Below are 19,338 nucleotides of genomic sequence, written 5' to 3'. Positions count from 1 at the left end.
TTGCACCTGACCTATGGCTTGACAAGGAGATACCAGAAGCTTGTGTTAAAAGGCAATAAATCTCACCAAGAACGCAGGGAAATTTGTAGCCAGAGCTGGGCAAAGCATTTTTCTATAGCAGTGAATTCAGAAAAGCTGATAGTACTGGCTGATCATATATTTGCAAAATTTAAAAGCCTGCCCCCTCGGCTTGTTGGATGAGAGATTTGAAACAATGGAACATGACGTAGTCAAGGCCTCAAGAGGCAGTGTGTCTGTCTGTGTCTAATCTGGCTTAGGTTCAAATACCAAAACTTTGGTATTTTTTATGGTGTGTTGTTGTTTTGAAAATATTGAAATGCGTTTTATTTATTTATTTTTAAATTAATGTATAATGTATTATTTGTTTCAGATACATTTTATATTTGTTTAATTAACAAACACAGCAGTAGGTGAGCACTTACTTGGGTAGTTCAGACCAGCAAAATCATTTGCTGGAGGCTGGAATAGCAGGGTCAGACCCCTGGGGAATACAGGAGCATCTCCTAGGAACTTGAGCCTACATTCAAGGTGCCACACTCCTCTCGGCTGGTCCTAGGAATCTGAGGGCTGCCACTCAGTCCAGGCCCAGGGATAACTGCTGAGTGGGCAAAGGTGGTCTCCAACCTCTCCCCTCCCTACAGATTTCCTTTTCTTTCCATCCCTTCTTCTGGGTCAGTCTTCTTTCTGCTCATTTCAGCTTTTAACAAAGCTGATTTTGGTTGAAATCTCAAGAGCCACCGTTTAGCCGCAGGTTGACCAGTTGCCTATGCTGAAAATAGTAGTTTTCCTGCTAGTGTGTCTGAGTGTTGGCTCTCTGCTGAACAAATGTAGGTCGGCTTTAACTGGGATAACTTGTCTTTCTTCTCTTACCCCATTTTCCAGCAGGTAGCTCCAACATGCTCTTCTCAAGGCAATAACAGAGTGCGAGAACACAAGTGGGAATAAGCAAGTAACATTTTTCAAGCCCTTGTTTGTATCAAGTGTACTAATACCCAATTACATCATGTCTTATGGCTGGGCCCCTTGTAGGGCACTGTAAGTTTACAGGACAAAGACAGCTAAAGCAATCCATCTATCATAGCGCTGGTTCCAGTTTGGAACAGGGCCACCAAAGGTCACCTGGGAAAGCCCCTATCATTTGTTCTGGTCCACCCAGAAGCGCGTCTTGTTCAAGCATAACCTACCCACCCATCTATTCAAACTTTAACGGAGACTGATTCTACACGAAGAGTTTTACAGGATACAGAAATAAGAAAGAATAGGAAATAAGAAAGAATGGAATCCTACAGAAAGGAGATTAGGATAAAATAGGCATGATCCCTAAACATGTCGGCATAATGGGGGCCTTAAGAAGAACCAATAAATTGTTACAGGGTCAAGATTATCAAATATGATCCGCAGGGAAATAGAAGCCCACAGTGAATTTTTCGGAAGTTTAAGGTAAAAAGAGGCAAAGGAAAAAAAAAAAGGACAACACAACAGATTCATGTGTAAAGTTAATTTTGTTGTATCTCCAAAAGCATTGCTAATTCTGGAAACATATCCTTCCTATCTTTGGAATTAGATATTAACTTTTATAAAATTAAAAGAAAACAGTTCTGTTTGTACATTTTTAAGCATCCTTACTTAGTCAAATAAAAGTTGTCAATTCAAAATCTGCCTTTCCCAAATCCTCACATTATTTCCTCTTTTGTTTTTATTTTGCTTTCACCGCAGTGGTCCAGGCAACACAGCTGGAGAGGGAAGAGAGCACTTTCCGCTGTGTCACTCCGTGGAGAAGGAATCCTCTGTGAACGGGCCTCAAAGGATGGGTTGGGGTCCAACAGATGGAAATGACTTTGATATGGGTGGAACCTGGAGAGGGCACCAGGAGGGAAGCAAGACTGCGACATTATATCCACAGCCCAGAGTAAGGTTTGTCTGAGTACCCTTGAGCAGCCGAGAGCTGTTGGCAGACAGGGCTCCTGAGGAACAAGAGATATCACCTTGAAGCCCACCTCCTCATTCTTCCCCGGGCCTGGTCTGGGCCTGGCTGCAGCTGGTTCCTGGAGACTCTTCCCCAGTCACACATTTTGCAGAATTCTCCCCTTTGCCTGATGGTTATGTGACAGTTTTCCTCTATTCCTCTTCCATTTGCCAGTAGACCTCGCTGGGAACCAGCCCTCCACATCTCTACTTCCCAGGCAAACCTTCTCCCGTAGGAGGGTCAAGCTAACAAGATGAGGCCCAAGTTGATTCTTCCTGTCCCGAATCATCCTCTCTCAAGCACCCTCCCATGCTTGTCTTAAGATGAGGCAACCAGGTAGACACCCTTGATGCAAAGACCACATTTTCATCTCAACTTAGCCGGAATAATTATATTTATTAGCAGTATTATTAATTTAATAATTATTCATCCAAAGACACAGGTAAAGAGCTCTTAAAACCCAGGGTAGTCTAACTCTAAAGCTAATGTACTCCTTCATCCTCCCTAAAGGCGCACACACACACACACACACACACATACACACACACTCAAAGGACCTCCATGATGTTCTCAACACCAAATATACTATCTAAAATAGTAAAAAAAAAAAGCCCCACCCTATATCCTACTTGACACCTGGCCCTCCTAACCCAGACTGAAACATCACATAGGAATCACACAATTGGATGGCTTTCTTTTGACCTTGAATTTTGAGGTTGGGTGTTGGTGCTATCTCCTCTGTCCATCTGGAACAAGGCTTTTACTACTTTATGGTCGCTCATTCTTTGGAGTTCTATGGCTCAGAGTTCGCATCAAGGGGCCCCTGCGTGACGTCCAAGGCATTTAATGGAGCCCAAGGAGAGAGAATTCCCTTGTCTCCATTCCACATGTGCTGCCTCAGGGCCCAAACTTCAGGACTGCACAGTGAATGGAATAATGACATTAGCCGAAAGTACCAGCTATACCACACATGCGAAATTGAGTGCTAATGCATTATAAGATTTTGAACACAAATCCAGCATAAGGGTAACGTAATATCTTTTTCAAAAGTCACCAAAAGGAAGCATTTTCAGTACAAAGGTTTTTATCTGCATAACATTTTACACTTCTCAGCATGCTTTCACCTCATCTGATAGAAATGAAACAATATCATCCCCATTTTCCAGATGAGAAAGCCAGGGCTGGGGAGCATTAACTGGTCTGTGCAGGTGTAAGGCCTGACAGTCGTGTGTCTGAGACTGGAATTCAGGACAAGTATTTCTCTGGCCAACTCTACTCAGAGTCACACAATTAAATTCATTTTGTTGGCTTGCATTGTTTTGTTGACGAATCCTGGTTAACCAACTATCTGGAACGAAAGGTGTTCTCTAAATGGGACAGCTGCCAACAGCAACACAACTGTGCAGGTGGGGTCACCCCATTGACTTAATCAGTAATGAAGCTTGAGCTGCAGAAATGGAAAAGAAGACCTAAGCTATTCATTCCAATATCTGCATATTCTTTCATGACCATGGCAATTTATGACCACATGTGTTCTGACCCTCATCAGATGGAAAAGCATCACTGACAGTGCCATCAAAACCCCACTGGCTGTGGGAACTCCAGAATTCCACACAGGAGGAGCCTCAATGGGACTGACTTCCAGGTGAAAGGTGTTGGGGTGATAGGCACAGTTTTTTTTTTCTTGGATTATATGTTACAGATCTTTAAAAAGTCTTTTTTTCTAAAGTAACTTTCAGTTACCATTGCATAAAATTGAGATCACTTAAATCGTATGTAACAGAGAACACTAGAAGCTGCAGTAATGATTGCGGTGATCGTTGCAGTGGTGATAGTGGTAGTAGGGTGACCAACTCATCCCCTTATCCCCAGGACTCTCCCAACTTTAAAATTGAAAGTCCCAGGCTCTCCTCACAACCCATCCCAGGCAAATTGGGATAGTTGGCCACTCTTAAGTAATAAAATTACTGTTGCCATCATCATCATCATCATCATCATCATCAGAAGTGGCTAGAGGAGAAGCCAATGGGATCGTGTGGTACTTACACTTCAAAGCTATCCACTTGGTGTCACCATTGACTATCTAAAATAGGTTATGCGATGCCAAGATGCTGGCACACGATAACACTAGTCCTCAGTGTTGGCACCCATCCCCACCCTGTTCCTTGTCCCCCCATCTGAATTTCTAGAATCATCTCCTGAAGTGATCACCAGGCATCACCCCTAACCTATTGTAAAGCTTCATAGGGTCTGGTCCACTCTCAGCAACATCTGGGCCCCTGAGAGTAACAGAAACTCTTGGGCTATTCCAGGTGGTCATTTCTGGGTCCTTGATTCTTCTCGAGGGCTGTCCCCAAGAGCTCAAAATCTCCCTGCTCTCAGCTTGCCCTATTCATTCCAACATCTGCATATTCTTTCTGGAGTTCTATTGGCCGAGATAACGCAAGGGGGACAATAAACACTGCCTGTGTTAGAAAGAGAAAAAAATGTGAGTTGAGAACTGAAGAAGATGGGATTGGAGACATACTATTTCAAGATGGGGAGGAATTTCTACTGAACAAGCAAAAAGAAAGGCATCAAGGGAGGAGGACACATGGACAAAGAACAATAATGAACAAAGTTTGTATCATGGGGACTCGGAGACAAATGTGCTTCAAGGAGAGGGTGAGGAAGGTGGGGACCAAACTTTTGGTGCTGGAGAAAGAAATACCTACACTCTTTATTTGATAGACTAGTGGTTCTCAGCTGGGCTCTTCACCCCCACCCCCATGGAAAAACATTTGGCAATGTCTAGAGATATGTTTGATTGTTACAACTGAGAGTGGGGATGGCACTGGCAGCCAGTGGACAGATGCCAGGGACACTGTTAAAAAGCCTACAGTGCCCAATATCAAAAATGCCAAGACTGAGAAAGCTTACAGGAGACAATGGGGAGACACCAGAGGTTGTGAGCAGAGAAGTGACATAATAATGGAGCGGATACCTTTATAAGACTGAGAAGTTGGCCAGCACAAGAATAGCTCCCTTCGTGCAATGAAGAGAGCCCTAAAAAACTTTCTGGCAATTGAAGTTCTGGGAATTAAATCCTATTTTAAACACACTGAGGCAATCTGCTAGATAAATCTGGAGGCGAATACTCTTGGGAAGTGAAGAGTTTCTTCCCGATGCAAGCACCATTCCTATCCAGCATCCTTTCTGCTGTATGCGAAGATCTGTGCTTTAGTCTCTTAACAGAGGACACACCTAGTTTTCTCTTTCAGACCTGGGAGAGCAGTGCAGGCTTCCCCCAAGGAATGGAAGACGAGAAGCCAGATTCTTTGACTCCTGCCCACTGTCTGACCCCAGAGCAGTTCCATATTAGATCACTGATTAGTTCCAGGACTGGTTTCTTTTTCTTCATGATTCATTGACTCTTAAAAGCAACTATTTCTTCACCCTGTCATTGGGACACTTAATCCAAAAATATTGAAATCAAGAGATATTTTCCTTGCTATGCACAATGGGAGCAGAAGATGATTCCTTTGAAAACTTCAAAAGTTCGTTTTTGTCTCTTGGTGACTGCTTTCAAGTCTTCATACAATAAAGGATTTCACTTACCTCTAGATAAAGCTTATTTTTACCCCCTCTTGGTTTTCTTTCCTTCCCTTTGAAACCCCTCAACACATCTAAGTACACCAAATATTTATGGATGTAATTTATGAGCCTTGGCTGTTTACTCTTTGCCAAAATTAAAAAGTATGTCTGTGTGTGGCCTGAAAAATCTCAGCTCTGACAAAACCAAAATAGAGAAGTGAGCAGCTATTTCATATTTTAATGTGGGTAAGGGGGAGTCAAACTTCAAAAAAATCCAGAAGTAACTCATTCAACGTATTCAGACTGCACCAAGGAAAATGAAAATGAACACATTCTCTTCTCCAAGCACCTAGCCCTATCTGCCCTGCCTCAGATGGCCATTGGTACAAGTTTATTGAGAGCAGAAGATAGGAAGATTGGCCAGGTATCCGAAGTTGGAAGATTATTGCTTGCTCAGCAGAGAGGGTCAAGGTGCTTCCCTCCTTGACCTGTCCCTTAAAGTCTTTTTCAGCTGTCTGCCTTGAACTCTTAACTCTGAGTGCATCAGAGGGCTAGGGGGGGACCAGGAGTTCTCTAACTAGTTCTTGACCTGCCCGTGATCCCTGCACACATTGCTTTGGAGAATCAAAACCCAACATCTGGAATTTGGCTTTTCACTGTCACAGGATGTCTCGATTGCTGGCTGGTGTTTCTAGAGTTACATAGTTTCTCCTAAGGAGCTTTTCTCTCACTGGAAAAAAAAAAAAAAAGTGAGAGAAATTGTGGAGGAAATGCTTATGATATTAAAAAGTCATAAGTACTCATCTGTGATATGGACAAAGCCGCGGCACTAGACGTACATAGATTCTGATAGTTAACTATGAACTCAAGGGACTGGGGCCTGGTGGAACTTGCCCTAAACAGGCAGAATTGAAGACTGTGAGGAAAGGAGGTGAATGCCTCATGATGTGCAAACATCATGGTGATGATTTAAACATCTCAGGGAAGAATGGAACAATCAGTGATTTGAGGTACATCTGGTTATATCGGCCCATCTCACCCAGATCATCTTACCAACCTTCAGTCAATGGTTGGCTTAACGTCTTCAGGCCTCACCACTGGACACCACTTCCTGCTGCTGAAGGGCCACCCTGGAAACACACGCTGTGTTGTTCAAGGAAGAATCTGAGGGAACTGTGGGGGCCTGTCTGCAGCAGCCAGACCTGAGGCTGGCCCACAACAACTCACTGGGCAGACTTCGGCTCTTCAACCAAGATTCCACTGGCCCTGCTGAGTGGAAATGAGCTTTGAAAACCACTGCTTAGCCTCTTAAAAGAGGCAATTGACCTCATGGTTGCTTATTTTCTCAAAATGATCCGTTGAACTGGATTTCCATTCTCTCTGTTAAAGGAGAGCAGGGATAACTATAATTCAAGAATCACTATAAGCAAGAGTTTCACTATCCTCTCCAGCTAACACTTTTATTGAAGCTCTTAAGCAACCCAGTGTAGAAGAGTCTAGGAAAACCAGATCGATTCTTCAATTTCAATTGTCAGATATTTTTAATCTCAAAAGATATGTAGGTCCTCGGGCCAATACAGGAATCCGAACTGACAACCACTTGTGTGTGTGTGTGTGTGTCTGTGTCTGTGTCTCTGTGTGTGTCTGTGTGTGTTGGCATTATTCCCACTAGACTGGATGACCACTGAGTATTTCCTCTTCTTCAAGGAGACCAGTAATGGGAAGCAGACTGGGTAGAGATCCTCTGGAATGCCAAGATCTCTCTCCATTCAAGGAACTTAAAAATAAGAAAGGTGTCCAAAGTTGTCATAAAATTATCAAATTTAAAACCGGAAACTATGTGCCTGGTGGTTGGAATGCAAGAACTAACAGCTATTGCCCTTACTCTTAAGAAGTCTATTTCCTAATGGGAAAGAGAAATGATGAAATTGGCAACTATAGCCCAGGACAATTAGTGTCTCAATAGGAAGATCAAGACTCTCTGACAATATATATGAGGGTCACCTAACTCAGTTTTGGGACATCAAACAAGGCATCATGGGAAAAATGATATCTAAGCTGAGATCAGAATGACAAAGTAATAGGTAAGAAAGAGAAGGGATAGAACATCAAAAGAAAAGTAACTTCATTTGGAAAGCTCTAGAAATTGAAGTACATGGCTTTTATCTGAAATATCAGCAAAAAATAAGAGATTTTGTAAACTGGGATCAGCAAACTTTTCTGTGAAGGACAGATGGTAAATATTTTAGGCTGTGTTGTCAACAGCGTCTTTGTCAAAATTTCTCAACTCTGCCACTGTATCAAGAAGATACCTACAGACAATATGGAAGTGAACGTGTTCCAATAAAACTTTGTGTATAAGAACAGGTGGCAGACGATATCACTCATGGCCTTACTTAGCTGGAATCTTCACTGTACTGAGTGTGGATCCCAGACCAGTAGCCTCAGCATCACCCAAGAGCTTGTTGGAATGTAGAATCTCAAGACCAGCCCATGACCTACTAACCTAGAATCTGCATTTTATGTTCAAGAGCTCAGCTGGTGATTTGGAGGCAAGTAAAAATGGGAGAAGCACTTCTGTAACCTTAAGGTGTTTGGACTCCATCTTCAGGGCACTCATATTTATATGGTTGGAAGATCCCTCTCACTGTAGCATCGCAAATACCAGAGAGTGATTGTCTCCTTAAATTTTGTGCCCTAAGTGCCCAGCTTGCTTCCCTGGGGTCCCAGCCCACAATAGGCTGATCTCCAAAAGCCTCCTGGGCTGATCTTCATTAAGCCTCCTACAGGTAAACGTTTGGGGTATATTTTTGAGCCTCCACTGAAGCCATTTTTCTAGGGGCTTTTTCTCCAGACCAGAATTGGACTTCATGTTCCTCTGCTGTCCATTATGTCATCATTCGTTCCTGTATGGGTTCCAGAACAATTGAGGGATCCAGTCTTCTGTCCCCGCTCCACCCCTAGAGGCATTTCTGGTCCCATGGGCTTGATGTCAGCTTTCAGACCAGCACACAGGCGGCAGCTCTGAGCGTGAGCCGAATAAGGCCCCTTAATTAGGCAAGAGAGGGACTCTGGACCAGCTGGGCACACTCTGAGGGGAGACATCGATCAAAGAATGAATCTCCCTCCCCTTCCTTTTATTTATGCATTAGAAAATCCAATTAAAGCAGAGCCTGGCACTCTCCTAATTTTTCAGCCACTTAACACATACGACAGAGTTGCTGGCCAGGAATTTAAACACTCGCACACGCCCTCATGCATGCACATAGAATAAACACACACATCCTTTTTCTTCCTTGTCAGCTTCAAGGACTTGGGGACTTGGGGTGCGCCTGTGGCCCCTGTAGCCAAAAAGATGACGGAAAGTAGGTTAGAAAATATCATATAGCTGGCTTCATCAATTTTGCATCTTTTTTTTCCCCTGCCTCTGATGATCCTATGTCATTTACATGCCTTTCTTTGCTCATTTTGGCTTGTCCTTGGGGTTGATTCACTCAGATTATGTTGATGTGAGCAGACTCTGAATATTTTTGACTCGCTGCTTCGCTGTTTTAAGGTTAGACTGATACTTTATAGTCCAACCTTCACTTTCTTAGCAGAGCCTTGATAATGTATGGGTCCAGGAAAGACACCCACGGAAATTACTGCAACGATCCAGCACAAAAATGGAGCCTGGGCATTTCTTGGTGTCAATCTCACTGAGCTATTTGTGCCTGTAAATGTCCCTTGCTAGGTCAGCTAGGTGGTGGAACCCAGCACACACTTGTGCACCAGACACCCAAGGGAATCTCCCCATGCCTACAAGCAAAGGGATGCTTTATCAGCCCCACCGGTGTGCTTGATGTCCAGTAGAGTTCAACATGTCTTCAGTGAGAATGTTTTTAATGGGATATATCTCAGAGCACAGCAGATGGGAATTAGGGTTCTAGAACAAGCCGACTTCAGCGTGAATGCCAGCTGTGTGACCTTGTGTCATCATGTGTGAGGATTATATAAGATGCCACGTGAAGGGTCAGCAGACGGCCTGGTACATGGCAGCCTAAATAAATCTCACCCGTCACACCTATTGCTTCCTATGAGCAAAGACTTTGCTCGAGTTTTTGCGAATCCATATAAGCTCCTGCCTTACAGCCCAACTTAAAACTCACCTTTTCAGTTTTATAAATTATCATATATTGATTGTGCTAGTATGACCAATAACCATTTCACAAATAAACTATGTAAGTGATACAATTATTTTTCCTTAAACCGTATTCTTATATGATATCAACTCTCTGCTTCTCCTCCAGAGAATCACCTCTGTCCCTCTATTTGGTCGCGGTGAGATTGTCTATCCTAGCAACTGACCCTGTTCCCATGCTGTGCTCTCACCCTCCCTCAGAGCACGTGACTGGAGAGAGCCAACATGAGTCTTCCCTGAAAGGTGATCTGCAGATCCTAGGGAAGAAAAGATCCTCTTCCCCTGGGACTGAGGACTGAGAGGACAATCGGAACTAGAGATATCCCAGGTGGCTACCCTGAACACCTTTGAGAATTGGAAGAAACTACAGACTAACACCAATGCATAGAGCTGAGAGACAGCAAGAGGAAGAAGAGAAATCTAGCAATGCTTGATGAGCCCCCGGATCAGGACATAACTGGAGACAACTCCACATCTAGACTTCCGGCATCTGTGAGCTGGTAAAATTCCCCTATGCTTAAGCAAGCTAGTACAGGCTTTTGTCTCTTGCAACCAGAAGAGCCCTGACTAAACCACTTTTAACTACGTGAGTCATGTATCCATTAAAGCAAGCCCAGCTAAGAGGAAGGGATTTACATTCAATTAGTTAGCATTATATGAAACGAATAAGTTACTTTTTTTTTTTAACTTCTATCATTTGAAATCTTAATTTGAATTAAGGGCGTTTTACTAAAAGGAGTTGTTTTATATTTTTTATTTTAGGCAGTCATAAGTGGAGGTTTAAACAGAAAGGCCAGATAATTTTTAAATAAATACAGTGATAAATATGTATAATAAAACTGAGTTGGGTTTGTTATCCATCTAACTCTAAAAAGTAAAATACTATATTTGGAAATATATATATTCACACACCCATATCCAGATATATGCCGCATATACATGTATATCCTGAGAGACAGCAAGCATGCGAATTTATTATGCCCCTACTATGTGCCAAGTACCATTCCAGTGTGTTGTGTGTGTCATTTCATTGAGTCCTTACAACAACTTCCCTTAGAGATAAGTATTGCTATCCCTGTATCACACATATGAAAACTGAGAAACAAAGAGGTTATGTCATTTTTCCAAGGTCACATAGCTGCTAGGTGACAGAGCATGGCTTTAAACCCCAACTCTCTAGTTCCAAAAGTCATGATGTCTTTCCATTACACCACACTGGCTACCTCAGAAATAATTCGCCTTGCCTCTGCTGTTTTCCCAGTGGCCAGAGTGAATGAGCGTGATTACTGTAAGTTCGCTTTACAATACTGGTTTCCAACTGCACTCTCATTCACAAAGTAAAAACAAAAAGCCACACATTAGCTAATCTCAGGACACAGCTGATCTGAATGCCGCATCTGCAGGGCCTGGCGGAGGGAGGTGGGGTAGCCACAGGGGAGGGACCCCAGCTGGGAAACCATCAGAAGCCACCTATGGCCACATTTGTGCTCTTCAGTGATTCGCAGACTTGTTCTAAAATAGATGGGGATCTCTGGAAGAGAGCAACCAGGCTATTGGATTTGAAAATAAGCGGCGCAAATAAAAGCATGTTATTTAAAAATTGTGAGGCAAAATATCTTTTAAAAATGATAAGATCATCAAATACATTAAACACCAGATATGTGACGAGGCTAAGGAGATGATGGTACATGTTTATGTTAAAAACAAGATTCCTTATTTGTAGAGTCATAGTAACTTACTTAGAGATGAGACGACTCATCTGGGAGTGGAGAGAGAGAGAGAAATGAAGAGGGTCTGGCCATGTGATGATAATGATTGAGGGCAAGTGAGGGGATCAGGGGTTTCTCATACTATTCTCCCAACTTCCATGTCTGTTTGAATTCTTCCTTCATAAAAGAAGAAGAGAAAATACGGACATAAGAATCTATAGCTTGTAAAAAGTGGAAGTGGTTTGCCTCTGGGGAGGGGGCGGTGGGGGAAAGAGGCAGGACCCGGGGGTGGGGAGAGAGCTGAGATCAGGGGTGGCTGTTCTCATGAATGCCATGTGGTATCATCGTTTTTCCCATCATGTAAATATATTCCTTTGAGAAAAATTAAAATTAAATTCTAAAAGAAATCAAAAAAGAAAGAGCCCTCCTTGGGTCGACCAGCCCATCCTTGTGCTACAGCAGATATCACTAACCACCTGCTACCTCATCTCCCACCAAGGCAGGAGAAAACTCTGGAATCTTCAATGCAACCTGCCAAAGACAAAGTCCGTCCCAGGACTAGACCTTACAAAATGCATACCTGCCTCATGCTTAGCCTGTAACTTATTCTCACAATTTACACAGGCTCATAGCTACAGAATGCCCTCAGAATGCCTGTTCTCCATTACTCCAGGTCAACCTGGATACCCTACCAGAGAGACAAAAGCTAGGGCTCCCAGAACCTCCCACACAAGCCCTCAAAGTGAGTCTTCCTACCTGATTTGCCCTCCACTAGCCTGAGTCGACGCTTCCACTCCTGTTGGAGTTCCTGCTGAGCCCAAACGACCAGGCCTCCTTCAGTCACTGGCAAGAACTTTTTCCTCTGAGGTGCTTTACTACAAATCTCAGAATGTGATGAGTGCTAACAGATCCCAGTCCTGTGCAAAAATAAAACAGGAGAATTACATCTGGACCGACTTCCGATGTGTGAGGACCTTTTCCACGTTTGGACAGAAGTTGGAGTGCCAGTCAGGTTTTTCTTTCCTAGCTGGCTCACAGTTCTCCCAAGGTTAGTACCCACAGCAGCATCAATGACAACAATAGGTAGAATCTAATATGGCTGTGGACCCTTTTGTGAAAAAACTTGGCTGTTTATTCAACAGGCCTCCCAGTCCTGCGGACCCCAATCCTTTCTACTCCCAGCGTTATTCCAGGGCTGAGCTCCTCAGCCAACCCCATAGTCTATCTCCAACCCTAACCCAAAAATAGTGTCATTCTTCAGTTGGGTCACTTGAGACACTGGGAGAAGAGGAGGAGGAACTAGCATGTGCTAGTTTTCTCTATAGCCAAGCACAGTTGCTAGAAGCTTCTACTTACTTCATCTTAACCACAGACCACATGAATCAGGTTTTACAGAGAGAAGCACTGAGGCTTGGAGAACCTATGATTTTGTCCTCGCCACAGAGCAAGACAATGAAAAAATAGGATTCAATTCTAGGTCTTTCTGAATTCCAAAATCTTTGTTCTTCCCCAACCCTGTGCTCCAAAGAAGTCTACAAGTACCTGTTAAGTAAATACCCTCACCGATAAGTACCCTCACCGGTACCAAGCCCGGAGCCACAGTGTGGAGCCAGCACATTCATTCGCCCATCTGGAAGTGTTCATCGCTCAGAAGTAAGTTTGGGGGAGATGTATGAACCCATGCTTCAGCCAGTGTCAAGTCCCATTTCCCAAATCAGAAACTGCTAAGGAGGTAAATCTCCACAGGTAAAAAGTAATTACCATGTATCTCCCAGCATCTGTGTTATTCCTATGGACATTCATACTCCTCACGTCTTCACACAGACCTTGGCCAGAACCTTCGTGTGTGCTCTACAGCCTAGGGAAAGTTGGTGTTTCTTTTCTTTCTTTCTTTTTTTTTTAATTTCTTTTCAGGGTAACAGAATTCAGTGCTCCATGTAATACGTGCCCTCCATAATACCCACCACCTGGCTCCCCCAACCTCCCACCCCCCGCCCCTTCAAAACCCTCAGGTTGTTTTTCAGAGTCCCTTGTCTCTCATGGTTCACCTCCCCTTCCAATTTCCCTCAACTCCCTTCAATTATCATATGGTTTCACTTATTTGTGGAGCATAACAAATAACATGGAGGTAATGGGGAGATGGAGAGGAGAAGGGAGTTGAGGGAAATTGGAAGGGGAAAGTTGGTGTTTCTATGGCCTTACTTAAAGAAGACATAGCAGAGCAAAGAAAATAGCCACAGAAGCCAAGTATATAAACCACAGTTTGACTTATGAACTCAAATATGGCACTAAATGTTTAACACAGGCCTCTGGTTCATCTTGACATTGTCTGACCTATCAGGGCCCAGGCTGACATTCATTTTCAACGTAAATGCCAACCCACACCTCCAGGAAGTGCCATTCACATATTCCATAATGGCAGGGACAGCCTCTGCAGCTGTAGAAGGCAGCCCTGTCCACATTCTCCAGAGCCAGACTAGCACCAGCTTTGAAACACCTCTCTCAGTAACTAATGGAACTACAGGTAAAAGACCAGTAAAAAACACAGACAATTTGAAGCATGATTAACCAACTTGACCTAATTGATATATTTAAAACCATCTGGAGAATACACATTCTTTCTAAGTGCATATGAAACACGTACAAAAATAAACCATAAACTGGACCAAAAGAAGGTTCAACGAGTTTCAAAAGATTGAAATAAAAGTATTTTCTTTGATCATAGTAGCATTGAGTGAGAAATCAATACCAGAAAGTGAAATAGAAAATCACCACGTACTTGGAAATTAAGCAACACACTTTTAAAGAACTCACAGATCATCAAAGAAATCAAAATGGAAATGGAAAAAATATTTTGAGTGAAGTGAAAATACAGTATATCAAAACCTTTGGAATGCAGCTAACTGTGCTTAAAGTCATACTTACAGAATTAAAGGCAAATATTAAAATATAAATGAATATATTATTTGCATATATTTTAAGAGAAGAAATGTTGAAAGTAAGAATTTTCCATCTTAAGAAACTTGGAGGTAAAACAGCAAATTATACCCAAGAAAAATAGAAGGAAGCTATGATAAAGGTAAGTGCATAAATCAATGATAAAATAAATATACAATGGAGAAAAATCAACAAACCAAAAAGCTGATAGCTTAAAAATATTAATAAAATTCATAAGTACCTAGCAAGGCTAGTTTTGAAAAAGAGAGACAACACAAGTAAACAATTCCAGGGATTAAAAAGAGAATATCCGTAGAAATCCTACAGGTATTTAAAAGATAAGACAATATTATTAAGAACTCTATGGCAATAAATTTGAAAATATAGTGAAATAAACATATTCCAGAAAAACACATTTTACCAAAATTAATATAATAGAAAATCTGAATATTCTTACATCTATTAAAGAAATTAAATATACAAAGACTTTCCACAAAACAAATCACATATTCAAGTGGCTTTAATTGTGAATTCTTGCACAAAACATTAAAAAAAAAAAAGAAAGACTTTTGCAACTTTTTGGTGAAGACCTTAACATTGATATCAGACGCTGGCAAAAGAAAACTACAGATGCAAAAATCCTAAGCAAGATATTAATGAATCATATCTAACAGTAGATAAAATATATATATATATATATCAGATCATGACCAAATTGGATTTACTTGAGGAATGCAAAGTTGATTTAACATTCTAAAATAAAGTAATAATTAATCACATTAACAGAATAAACAAAGAAATGTGCTCATCTCAAATAGTCATATCTCATAGATATGACTATATATATGACAAATATACTCAAAGATGCAGCATTTGATAAAATTTGGTAACTGTTCATGATTTAAAAAAAAAAAAAAATAGCTCCCAGTAAACTGGGAATAGCAGAGAAAGTCCTTAACCTAATAAAGGATATCTGCAAAACTCTACATCCAACACTCTCATATCCCTCCTATTCAGTATTATACTAGAGGTCCCACCCAGTACAATAAGACAAGAAAAAGAAATAAGTGGTAAAATAATTGGAAAGGAAAAAAACAAAATATCAGTATTGATAGACGACATGATTAAGTATACAGAGACAATCCAAATGAAACTACAAACTATTACATTTATTAGAGGTTAACTTACCAAGGTTGTTGAATACAAAATTATATGTTTAGGTAACACTAAAAACAATTAAAACTAAATTTTTAAAATGCCGTACACAAAGCACCAAAAATCATAAAATACCTAGGAATAAATCTAACAAAAAATGTGCAAGACTCATACACCAACAACTACAAAGCACTGATGGGAATACTGAAAGACTTAAATAGATTAAAGGATACATCATATTCACAGATTAGAAGACTCAATATTGTTAGACTGTTGATTCTCCTTAATAAGATTATAAATTCAATGTGATCCCAATCAAGATCCCAGCAGGCTTTTTGTGGAAACTAACAGGCTTATTCTAAAATGTATATGAAAATTTAAAGGAACTAGCCATGGAAATCTTAATGATCAAATCTGGAAGACTTATGTAATTGGATAACAAAACTTTTAAAGCTATAGCAGTAAAGATAGTTATGGAAGCACAGGCATTGAGAAATGCACCAATGGAAAAAAATAGAGACTTCAAAAATAGATGCATACATGTATTGTCATCTGATCTACTGTAACAGTACATTGTAATTCAGTAAGGAATATTTTTAATAAATATTGCTGGGTCAATGGATCTGCATATAGAAAAATGAATTCTGATCTCCTACCTCACACTATATAAAAAAATTAATTCTATACAGATCATAGACTTAAATATGAAGATCAAAACAATCAAGCTTCTAAAAGAAAAGATGAGAGAATATTATCAAAACCTTGGGGTGGCCAAAGATTTCTTAAACAGAACACAAAAAGCCTTAACTTCAAAAGTTTGAAAAACTAAACTTTCTTAATATTAAGAAATTCTGTTTATCATAACCCAACATTAATTAGATTTGGGGGCACCTATGTGGCTCAGTTGGTTAAGCATCTGCCTTTGGCTCAGGTCATGATTTCAGGGTCCTGGGATTGAGCCCCACAGGGGGTTCCCTGCAGAGCCTCCTCTCTGTTTCCCTCTGCCTGCCTTCCCCCCACTTGTGCTCTCTGGCTCTTTTGCTCTCTCTTTCAAATAAATAAATAAAATCTTTTAAAAAATAGAATTGGTATCATCTCTTCAAAAAAAAAAAAAAGAGACTATAGATTTGGAGAAGATTATTTATAATTCACAAGTCTGACAAATGACTAGTACCCAAAATATACAAAGAGCCCCTACAAATCAATAAGGAAAATGACAACCCAATGTTTTATAAAAGTGAACAAAAATATTGGACTTTAACAAGTCAGGGAATGACAGATGCTGGCAAGTATGCGGGGAAAGAGGAACCCTCCTACACTGTTGATGGGAGTGCAAGCTGGTGCAGCCACCCTGGAAAACAGCATGGAAGTTCCTCAAAAAGTTGAAAATAGAGCTACCCTATGACCCATAAATCATGATACTGGGTATTTACCCTAAAGATACAAATGTAGTGATCTGAAGAGGCACATGCAGCTGAATGTTTATAGCAGCAATGTCCACAATGGCCAAACTATGGAAAGAACCTAGATGTCCATCAACAGATGAATGGATAAAGAAGATGTGGAATACTATGCAGCCATCAAAAGAAATGAAATCTTGCCATTTGCGACAACATGGATGGAACTAGAGGGTATTATGCTTAGCGAAATAAGTCAATCAGAGAAAGACAATTATCATATGATCTCCCTGATATGAGGAAGCTGAGAGGCAACATGGGGAGTTTGGGGGGCTAAGAAAGGAATAAATGAAACAAGATGGGATTGAGAGGGAGACAAACCATAGAAAAGACTCTTAATGTCACAAAACAAACTGAGGGTTGCTGGGGAGGGAGATAGGGAGAGAGTGGTTGGTTTATGGACATTGGGGAAGGTATGTGCTTTGATGAGTGCTGTGAAGTGTAAACCTGGTGATTCACAGACCTGCACCCCTGGGGCTAATAATACATTATATGTTAATTTAAAAAATTTTAAAAAAATTTTAAAATAGGGATAATAAGATAAAAAAAAAATCTTGAACTTTCCAAAAGGTTAACCAAGTGGCCAGTAAGCATATAAAAATAGCTGAACTTGACTAGTCTTCAAAGAAATACAAATTAAAACCACAAGGAGATATCGGTATAAGACCACCAATAGAACTAAAGTTAAAAGGACTTACAGTACCAAGTGTTAATGAAGATATGAAGATTTCTGACAGGTGTATATTTGTATAATTGCTTTGGAAAACTGGTTAGCATTATCTACCAGATCTAAACATAAGCCTGTCCTATGACCCAACAATTCCACTTTTGGGTATATTAACAAAGAGAAAAGGGTTACATGTGTCCACTAAAAGATAAATACAAGAGGAGCACCTGGCTAGCTCATTTGGTGGAGCATTTGACTCGTGATCTTGGAGTTGTAGGTTCAAGTCCCATGTTGGGTGTAGAGATTACTTAAAAATAAAATTTAAAAAAAGGTATGTTCAAGAATATTCTTAGCACCTTAATGTGTAACAGCTCCAAACTTAAAAAGCCAAATTTTCATCAGCAACAAAATAGTTAAATAAATTATGGTATACTCATAAAATGGAATATTCCACAACAAAAACAAAACAAAATAAAACAACGCACACAACCCAACACACACAACAAATAAAAAAAAAAAAAAAACAGGGGCACCTTGGTGGCTCAGTTGGTTAAGTGACCAACTGTTAGTTTCAGCTCAAGTCACGATCCCAGGTCGTGAGATCAAGCCCCACCTCCCTCCTTGAGATTCCTTCTCTCTCCCTCTCTCTCCCTCTCTCCTTCTCCCCCAGGTTCACAAACATGCACTCTCTCCCTCTATCTATCTAAAATAAATAAACTTTATTTATTTATTTGACAGAGAGAGTGGGAGAGCACAAGCAGGGGGAGAAGCAGACGGAGGAGAAGCAGAGCAGGGAGCCGAATACAGAGCTGGATCCCAAGACCCTGAGGTCATGACCTGAGCCGAAGGTAGATGCCTGATACACTCAGATGCCCCAAATAAAATAAAATCTTAAAAAAATAAAAAATAAAAAAAATAAAAAAGCTTGTTGATTCATTCAAAAACATGAATGATTCTCATCAGATACACTGAGTGAAAAAAAAGCCAAGCTTCAAAGAGCGCATGGCATTTGATTCCATGTATATGAAGTCTTATGTCTGGACTATGGGGAATCCGCATGATCGACATTTTCTTCCACAGATTTGTCTCTACTGTTGGCCTGGTTGCACACAGTCAACAGGATACTTGAAAATATGCTATTTCTCAAGATTGCTATGGACTGCCTCATGCAGAGTTGGTATATCAAATGGAATCTTTTTCCTTGAAATGTATGGTTTGTGAACACTGAGTATTTTAGATTTTCTTCCAGTTTTCCACTTAGCTTTCTGTCATGGAGCTTCTGTTTCATTTTATCAGAGGAGCCCAGTTATATAGCTATTCTGAATCCAAATCTCAAAGAATTCCCTTATGCAATGAAAGCACTCTTAAAACAACAGCTCAATCCTTCTATCATGGCTTAAACTTCTGTGAAGTTTTATTTTTGTGAAAAGTAGCTGTGTCTCCAAATAACAACCTTGCTCTCAGACTGAGAGGGAGGGATAGACATGGTATGTGTGTGTCCTATGAGCGTGTGCACATAAACTCATAAAGTTCTGGATACAATTACACATTTCTTCCTAAAAAGACATTCAAAGGTATCTTTTGCTTCTCTTAGGAGCATAAGGAATGTCAGAGGAATATAGCGGCATCAGTTTTGCTAAAAAGAAACAGATTTTATATGAAAATATACACTT

At 40.7% G+C, this 19,338-nt stretch overlaps 1 long non-coding RNA gene across 2 annotated transcripts in view; it reads right to left on the bottom strand.

Moving 5' to 3' along the window:
- The window catches only part of LOC309845371, a 195,141-nt gene that overhangs the window by 154,682 nt on the left and 21,121 nt on the right, over positions 1-19,338 (bottom strand). The gene's annotated exons all lie outside the window — the stretch shown is intronic.

This window comes from Mustela nivalis (assembly GCF_964662115.1).
Source record: "Mustela nivalis genome assembly, chromosome: 12".
NCBI lineage: Eukaryota > Metazoa > Chordata > Mammalia > Carnivora > Mustelidae > Mustela > Mustela nivalis.
The sequence above is the reverse complement of the archived record's forward strand: the minus strand, read 5'-3'. Positions and strand labels throughout refer to the sequence as shown.